The sequence below is a fragment of the Colobus angolensis genome, unplaced genomic scaffold (assembly GCF_000951035.1).
Source record: "Colobus angolensis palliatus isolate OR3802 unplaced genomic scaffold, Cang.pa_1.0 Scaffold21, whole genome shotgun sequence".
NCBI lineage: Eukaryota > Metazoa > Chordata > Mammalia > Primates > Cercopithecidae > Colobus > Colobus angolensis.
This window is the reverse complement of record NW_012115266.1, coordinates 1,897,347-1,905,947: the sequence shown is the minus strand read 5'-3', so window position 1 is coordinate 1,905,947 and position 8,601 is coordinate 1,897,347. Positions and strand designations below refer to the sequence as shown.

The 8,601-nt window shown below is 56.1% G+C and overlaps 1 protein-coding gene across 2 annotated transcripts in view; it reads left to right on the top strand.

Annotated features, from left to right (window-relative positions):
• LRP5 (low density lipoprotein receptor-related protein 5) overlaps positions 1-8,601 on the top strand; it is a 105,172-nt gene that overhangs the window by 33,893 nt on the left and 62,678 nt on the right. The gene's annotated exons all lie outside the window — the stretch shown is intronic.

Genomic DNA, 8,601 nt, shown 5'->3' with positions numbered 1-8,601 from the left:
CAGATGGAGCCCCTGACTGCAGGCCAGGGTGTCTGCCGGCTGCTCCTGGCGGGCCACAGCCTCTCTACGCTCGCTGGAGGACCCCCGGCACCGTGCGGGTGACAGCAGCCGGCCTCAGGTTCCAGCAGAGCCAGCATCGGGCCCAGCCGCTTCCCTCGTGCTCTGTCAAAAGTGACCCTATGGTCACTCGGCGCAGGTTCCTGGGTCAAAGTGCTGGGCTGTGGTCGCAGCATTTGCCCCACCACTTACCCCTGGGGGCAGCAGAGACACTTAATCAATTGCTAAAAAACAAAAGTAATCTGGCCTCCTGCCAGCTGGAAAGCCACTGCGGCCAGGCTGTTTATGGCCTTGGGATCTGCACAGTGGACAGTGGCCTGCACTGTGACCCTGTTTGCCCCGCGTGCCCCAGGCTCGGGAGATGGCTAAAGCCCTCTGCCTCCCGTAAGGGCCCCTGAGAAGGAGGCCCTGGAGCTGGGAGCAGAGCTGGGGTTGGGCATCCGGGCAGCAGAGGCTGATTCTCAGCTTTCCCCGGATCTCAGTTTTCTGCCACCCGTGTGAAAAGAAGCTGGGAGAACAGAGCCGTCCTGGGGTGGTGCCAGCTGTGGCGAGAGGCCTGCGGTGGGAGCCTCCGGGGGGCACTGGACCTTTCCTGGGTGGCCTGTGGCCTGGGAGCTGCCCTTGGTTGTGTCATCCACTCTGTCTGCAGGGATGGCTGGGGCCCTGCGGCTGGGTGATGAGGTGGGATGGAGGTGTCCGGGGCTGCCCTGCCTCCTTTTGCCAAAATAACAAAAATTATCTTGTTTGTTGTGAAAAAACACTATTTTCCCACATTGGGGCGTGGAGGGTATTAACTGTGATGACCTTCTGAGTTCCTGCACACTGGTGACCTGTTGGCAGGGTCTCCTCCTGGCTCTGGCAGGGGTGGCTCAGGCCACTGGATGACCATGTGCTGGCCAGATAGTTCCTGGGGCTGCAGGTGGCTTATTTCGCCCCATCCTGCTCATATCCTGTCGTTCTTCCCATCAACACATCTCAGATCCTGGAAACCGAATGAGCCTGGGGTGTCAGTAACCACACCCCGAGGCAATTCAGTGGCGAGGTAGGTGTCTCTCGTTCCCCCACGTTGCCCCAGGAAGAGGGCCTGGTCCCCAGCATCCTGACCCATCTCCCTTGGAGATTGAGAGCCTCTAAGGATAAACCCATTCACCCGTGTTTCAGAGGCTTTTTTCTTTCCTCTTATAAAATAACATTTATACATTCACTGTAGCAAGGAAAACATTATAAAAAATAGTGAAGAAAATAGAAATTACCCATAATTTTGCCACCCAGCGTTAGCTGTGTCTACGTGTCTTGTGTACTTTTTTTCTGTTTACGTATCAAAATCAACTTTTAGGGTCAGACGCAGTGGCTCACGCCTGTAATCCCAGCACTTTGGGAGGCTGGAGGTGGGGTGTGGATCACTCAAGGTTGGGAGTTCCAGACCAGCCTGGCCAACATGGCGAAACTCCATCTCTACTAAAAATAAAAAATTAGCCAGGGTGTGGTGGTGGGTGCCTGTAATCCCAGCTACTCAGGAGGCTGAAGCAGGAGAATCGCTTGAACCCAGGAGGCAGAGGTTGCAGTGAGCCAAGATCATGCCACTGCACTCCAGCCTGGCAACAGAGCGAGACTCTGTCTCAAAAAATAATAATAATAATAATTAATTAAATCGATAAATAAACTGAGTTTTAGGAGATTCATTCAAACTATGTGTGTAATGTGTCTGATATTTTTTCATTTATCGTTCGTGCAAATTCCTACCTCATTAACTCTTCCCCAGGGCATGGTGTTTTGTGCCTGTGTCATCACCCATCACATTGAATGCCCTTGTTTAGATAAAATAAGTAAATTTTATTCAAAAATATTTGAGAACATTTTGGTTGTCTCCAGGTTCTTGGCCTTGAGTTTTGCTGTTCTAATGCAGCCATGGTGGTGTCTGGATGCATGAACCTCTATGCGTTCCAACTGCTGCTTCCGCCTGTGTTATCTTAGAGAGGAAATGCTGGGGTCAGCGGCTCCCAGGCTGCTGACCAGGAAGCCTGTGGTGCTTTACAGCCCTTCTGGAAGTGGGAGATGCCCCCACTTAAATGTTGAACAAGCCTTTCCACCTCACCAGCAACTCTGGGCGGCTCCCTTCTATTTGCAGATAACTGAGAAGTTACCGTTTTCCACGTTTACTGACTGCTCTTTTTCCTGTTAATTTGTGTTTATGGTCTTTGCTCATTTATTGCTAAGGTTTTGGTGTTGTCCCTATAGACTTGTATGCCTTTTAATTTTTTAAGCAACATTAATAGGCTTCAGTTTTTTAGAGCGCTTTTAAGTTTACAGAAAAATCAAGGGACAAGTACAGAGAGTTCCTTCCACTCGCTCTCCTCTTCCCCTTTTCCCCACCTCCCCTCCTTCCCCCATTGTAATTTTCCTTCTGACATTATAAAAGTCACACATGGTTGGGTGTGGTGGCTCACGCCTGTAATCCCAGCACATTGGGAGGCAGAGGCAGGCAGATCACCTGAGGTCAGGAGTTTGAGACCAGCCTGGCCAACATGGTGAAACCCCGTCTCTACTAAAACTACAAAAAATTAGCCAGGTTTGGTGGCGGGCACCTGTAATCCCAGCTGCTCAGGGGGCTGAGGCAGGAGAATTTTTTGAATCTGGGAGGCAGAGCTTGCAGTGAGCCGAGATCGCGCCACTGCACTCCAGCCTGGGCAATAAGAGTGAAGCTCCATCTCAAAAACAAAGTCACACACGCTTCTTGTATGAGGGTCGTTTGGCCGAGGGGCCAGTTGGAACAGGCCATGAGCTCGGAATGCTTTTTACATATTTACATGGTTGAGAAGAAAATCGGGAGAATAATGTTTTGGGACATGGGGAAATGACACGAAACTCGCATTTCAGTGTCCGTAAATGAAGTTTTGTTTGCTCCCAGCTGTGTTGACTGAGGCAGACTGCCTTCCCACAGCTGCGGCAGAGCTGAGGAGGCGGGAAGGAGACCGTGCGGGCCGCAGCACCGAAAATATTTGCTCTCTGGCCCTTCCCAGAGTGCTTGCCGCCCTCTGTCCGACAGCTCGAAGGAAGGCTAGGACCCGTCCGATGATAACCACTGTTGACATTTGAGCGCGTTTCCTTCCCGGCTTTTGTGTGAGAGTGGCAGTCTGTTTGCTTTTGTGGTTGGGATCTGCTGCACGCACGGCGGGCTGTTTGCATGAGGCTTCCTGGAGCACAGGGCTGGGCTCGGAGCTGGACGCAGTGGGGCGTGTCCTGCACGCAGTGGGGCCTCAGAAGAGAGCTGTAGCGGGCGGGGCAACGCCAACGCTAGTGGGTGCCAGGCCTCCACACTCAGATCAGCCCCGGCGACAGGTTCGGGCCATCCTCTGTCCGGCCTCCGTGCAGTGGCCCAGGCCGTCCCCTCTGCCTGGCACACTTGCCTCTGGCCTTCCGCTGAAGCGCTGCTATTACCATCTGCTCACCGCTGGGACGTGGGTACGTTGAATTGTGTCCCTCAAGGAGATATGCTGAAGGTCTAACCCCAGGAACCTGTGTACGTGACCTAGTTTGGAAACAGCGTCTTGGCAGATGTAATCAAGCGAGGATGAGGTCACCCTGTATACAGGGGGCCTGTATCCACGGTGCTGGTGTCCTCATAAGAGCAGGAGAGCAGACACTGACACTCAGGGGTGAAGGCTGCGTGGAGGCAGAGCAGGACTTAGTGTGATGGAGGCCACAAGCCAAGGAACTCCAAGTATTTCCTGCAACACCAGAAGCTGGAAGAGGCCAGGAAGGATCCTCCCCTGGAGCCTTCAGAGGGAGCCTGTCCCTGCAGACATCTTGACTTTTGACGTTGGGGGTGCGTGCCTTGGCGCGGGCGGTGGGGGAGTACATTTCTGATGTCAGAAGCCACCTGGTTGGCGGCAGTGTGTCACAGCAGCCCCTCGCAGGTCCTGCATGTCCATGTGGTCAGGAACAGAGGTGAGCAGGGATGGATGGTGCTGAGCTGGACATGTCCATGACATCGGGCCATCCCTTGGGACTACTTTTTTGTTTTGAGGACAAGGCTGCCTACTAGGAAGCTGTGCCCTGCCTGGCCCTTGCCCCAGGCCCCTGCCCTGTGCCTGGCCTTGCGGAAGGGATGTCGTCCTTCTCTCCTGCATGCGTGCAGGAAGGGGAGGGGTCAGCAGCCCGCCTGGAGGAGGCTCGGGTGAGGGGAAGGTTGCACTTTCAGGCAACGTTGTGGGGCTGGCTATTTGTTTAAACAACCCCAAAGAAAACCATTTGGCCAAACTGTTAGTTTCTAAACAATTTACTTCCTTGGTGTTTAAATAAACTCCTACCTAGGCTCTGTAGCTGGTCCCAGGGAAGGAGTTGGCCTCTCTTCTTTATAGCCCGGCACAGTCCCCTGCACCTGCCCCTCCCAACCCCAGGTCGGCTTCCCCGTGGCCATGGCTGCTGCTTGGACCTCTCTACACACAGAACCTCCTGGAGGCCAGCTGTGGGCACCAGCCTTGGCAGGCATCTGGCAGAGCCCAGGCTGCTGGCGCTCTCTCTGCAGCTACTCCCTGCTGGTCTAGCTGGACAGAGTCCCCACCACCCCCGGGGTCACCTCTGTGCTGGTCACAGCTCACTCAGAGCTTCAGGCAAATGGGTTGGGTCCTGCCTCTCTCCCAGCTGTCTCCGTCTCTGCAAAACTCAAAAACCTCAGAGGTCTTGCAGCCTGAGGGGTGTCAGGGGCTCCTCCCTGGAGTCGGTAAACACCTGCAGATTCACCCAGCAGTGAAGGACTGCCTCCCACAGAGGTTTCTTTACTCCTAAGCAATTGGAAGGGATGCCGAGAATGGGTTCCTGACGGTAGGACTGGAGGCCCTTTGCTGACCTAGTTAACAGAGGGCTAGGGCTGGGTGTGCTCAGCCCCTGAAGGTTCTAGACCCATTTGGGACACCCCGCCAGAACCTGCCACGTGGTGACAGCTACCTAAATCTCAGAGGCTCTTGAGCGGGAGGAGCAGACCCCCCCAATCTCAGCAGGTCCGCCGCACAGACCCCAGAATCCTAGCCTGCCTTTGCAGTGCAGTTTGTGGCTGTGTATTCACGGGTGGTGTCGTTCACCTAAGGTCTCTGCCCTGTGACGCCAAGGGCGTCCTGAGGGCAGATCCCAAGTCTGTTTGTCCACCCCTCCTTCCCTAGCAGCTGGTCCAGGGCCTGACCTGAAGTAGCTTCCCACAGAGATACTGGTGGGATGATGAAGGCACGTGCTGGCTCCTGGGATTGAAGTGTTTGAGGAAGCGAAATGAAGTGAGCTTTCCTCTCGTGGCTGTGTGTCCTTGGGCCAGGAGCCTGCCCTCTCTTAGCATCGGGGTTCTTGTCAGTAGGATGGGGCATCCTCAGAGCTCAAGGGGTGTGGTGTGTGAAGATTGCGCTATTGCGTTACTTTAATGATTTGTTTTGTTTTGTTTTTGAGACGAAGTCTCACCCCAACGCATAGGCTGGAGTACAGTGGCGTGATCTCAGCTCATTGCAACCTCTGCCTCGTGGGTTCAAGTGGTTCTCCTGCCTCAGCCTCCCGAGTAGCTGGGATTAAAGGTGTGCACCACCACACCCGGCGTATTTTTGTATTTTTAGTAGAGACGGGGTTTTGCCATGTTGGCCAGGCTGGTCTTGAACTCCTGACCTCAGGTGATCCACCCGCCTCGGCCTCCCAAAGTGCTGGCATTACAAGCATGAGCCACCACACCCGGCCTACTTTAGTGATTTCTTAGCAGGACAGAGGGAACAGTCTGGCAAGGCAGGCTTGGAATGTGTTTTGGGATCGAGTGCCGGTTTCTGTCTGGCCCTGGTGTTCTCTGTGGGGCCATGATGGACACACTGCTGAGGTCAAGTGTGACTCGTCTCGCACTGTGCCTGGCAGTCTTGTTGTAAAGTTCTGTAGACACCATGTAGACAGGGTTCTTCTGGCCAACCCCTTGGGGACTTCAGGACTGTGATCTCCCCACCGTGGCTGATTAAGCAGGGACTCTTGGTGAAGTGGAGTCTCTGGTCCCCTCCAAGTTATAGCTAGACAGGGACTCGGGCACTGCCAAGTCTGGCTGATTATTCACTGGATGAGAAGACAGGCCCAGAGAGGTGCAGGAACCTGCCTGAGGTCACCCAGCCCGGGCAGGCCCCAGAGGTTCTTCGGTCTCAGATTCTCCCTGCTCATCCCCTGGATGTAGTGCCGCTGTGGGCATGGGGCTGTGCTGGGGGCCGTGGAGAGCAGGGGGCTTGCGCCAGGACCCCAGTGAGCCAGTGTGGGCGTGCCCTCGCCGTGGGGTAGACTGGGGGTGCGGGGCGGACATCCACTGGGGTGCGGGGAGGAATGGCTTCCCTGAGGAGGTGGCGGTGCCGTGTGACCTGGACCTTGAAGGACAGGTCCATTGTCAACAGAACATTTTGGGAGTGGAGCCTAGAAGGAGAAAGTTTATTGAAATTCAGAGATTCCCCCTCCCCCTACCAATATACACCAAATCGGACGCCTCTGACCAGATCTGAATTTGGCTCTCACATATTTCCATCATAGCCGGGCATTTAGGGCACCTTCCAAGTGCTGACTCCACCTCACTGTCCCCAGCCTGCCTACCTCAGTTTCCCCAGCCCTTGGCCTGTGTCGCTGTCGCCATCACCTCGGCGCCCTCTAGTGGAGGAATCAGATTATGCACTCCGGGGCTTGGAGCAGGAATCGGGAGGGGCTCCTGTCCTTCCTTGAAACGTTGGACGCCGGGATCCTGGAACAGTCTCTGCATTCCTCCTGGCAAGAGCCAGAGCCTGGGTGCAGGGGACCATCGGTTGTTTGAAGGCTATAGCCTGGCAGGGCACTCAGGAGACCTGGCAGTTGGCTGCAGGGCCAGGTCTAGGGGCCAGGGCATGAGGGAGGCTCTCGGCTGGTTTAGCCTCGGGCCCCTTTTCAGATTGTGACCCGGGCCCCTGTGCAGGGTCATGGCCACAGGATGCTGGGAGGGGTCTCTGACCCTGACCTTCTTGGCTCTGTGCATCCTTGAGACCAGAAAGGTTTGGAACAAATGAGTAGATGATGCCCTAACTCGGGAAGGGAGCCACATCCTGACCCCAGCAGCCTTGGCAGGATCTGTGTCGGGATTCTAGGGCACCCTGGGGGCCCCAGTGTGCATGGGTGTCCACTTGCAGTTTCTGCAGGAAGCTCTGATAAATCCCAACCGGGGGTCCTAGGACACAGTCAGAAATGCTGATGCTGCTGTGTGGAGCCTCGGGCCATGGGGGTCAGGAGCATGTGGAGGGTGGGCCACGGGGGTTCAGAAGAGAATCCCGTAATCTGCCCGACCTGCAAACTGAGAATCCCACTGGAGGGCCATGGCTGAAAGGTCGGGGGGGTCTCCATGCTTCCTGTGGAGTGGGTGGTGAGGGATCCTTGGGTTTGCATGCCGCTGGGCCTGAGTGTCAGGACCCTGTCCACAGCTGATCCCTGGGCCATGCTGCTCACATGCTCTCGGAGTGTTGCTGTGGTCCCCGAGGGAGTCTGAGTTCAGCTTCTCTTGTGCCGGTCATATGCTGTCAGGCCACGCTGGAGAGTTAGGCAGGGCACAGATGCCCGGAGCAGAGACAACTTTCCTTGGGGATTTAACACATGCAAATCTTGAGGGCTGGCAAATCCTGCCCTCAGCTAGAGTGAGGGCTTTTATTTGAGACCAGAATCACCTGAGCATCCTCCTGTCCCCAGCTGTGTCCAGCCTGTCTGCAGGGACATCCTGAGAGGACCAGGTTCTCCCCTCATCCACCTGCCTAAGTGCCACTCTGAACCCTGCCCACCCGTGCCGTGGAGGGGCTTGACCTCAAGCTGCTCTGCCAGCAGCAGGCGTGGCCCGGGGTGCAGCAGAGACCCAGGTGGCTGTGGGGTGGGTGTTTCGTAGCGTGGTTCTGAAACTTAGTTGGAAGTGCACGGATAGTGCTTTGGCTGTTCTCTGTGGGACCCTATTTAGAAACCAGGTGTGAGTTACTGGGGGTCATTGCTATGTTCCGATGGCCCAGCTGTGTGGAGGCCGCAGTGGAGCCCCCTCCAAGGAGCCAGGGCCCCGGGTCGAGCCGTGACCAGAACACATGCCCCGGAGGTGCTTCTCGTCTCGCTCCTGTGTTGCCTGCTGTGTCAAGTGGTCATGAAACTGTGTTAGCTCTTAGTGTTCCTGAAAGTGCCCCCAGGTCTCAGGCCTCAGAACCAGGCTTTCCCTTCATCTCGGTGGCCCGGGAGCATCTGGGCAATGAGTAAAGCGGGTGATTCACTTGACGGGTGCGTCTGGTCCTGCCTGGGAGCCCCCTGGCGTGATCCTGGGGCTTGAAGCTGCCCTCGGGTGGTGGAGGGGAGGGAGAGACGAAGTGGCATCGAGCTGGGGAAGAAGGGTGAGCCCCTGCAAGGCGGGCATGCTGGGGACACTGAGCAGCATGGCCCCCAGGTGGGTCTGCCCCTGCAAGGCGGGCATGCTGGGGACACTGAGCAGCATGGCCCCCAGGTGGGTCTGCCCCTGCAAGGTGGGCATGCTGGGGACACTGAGCAGCATGGCCCCCAGGT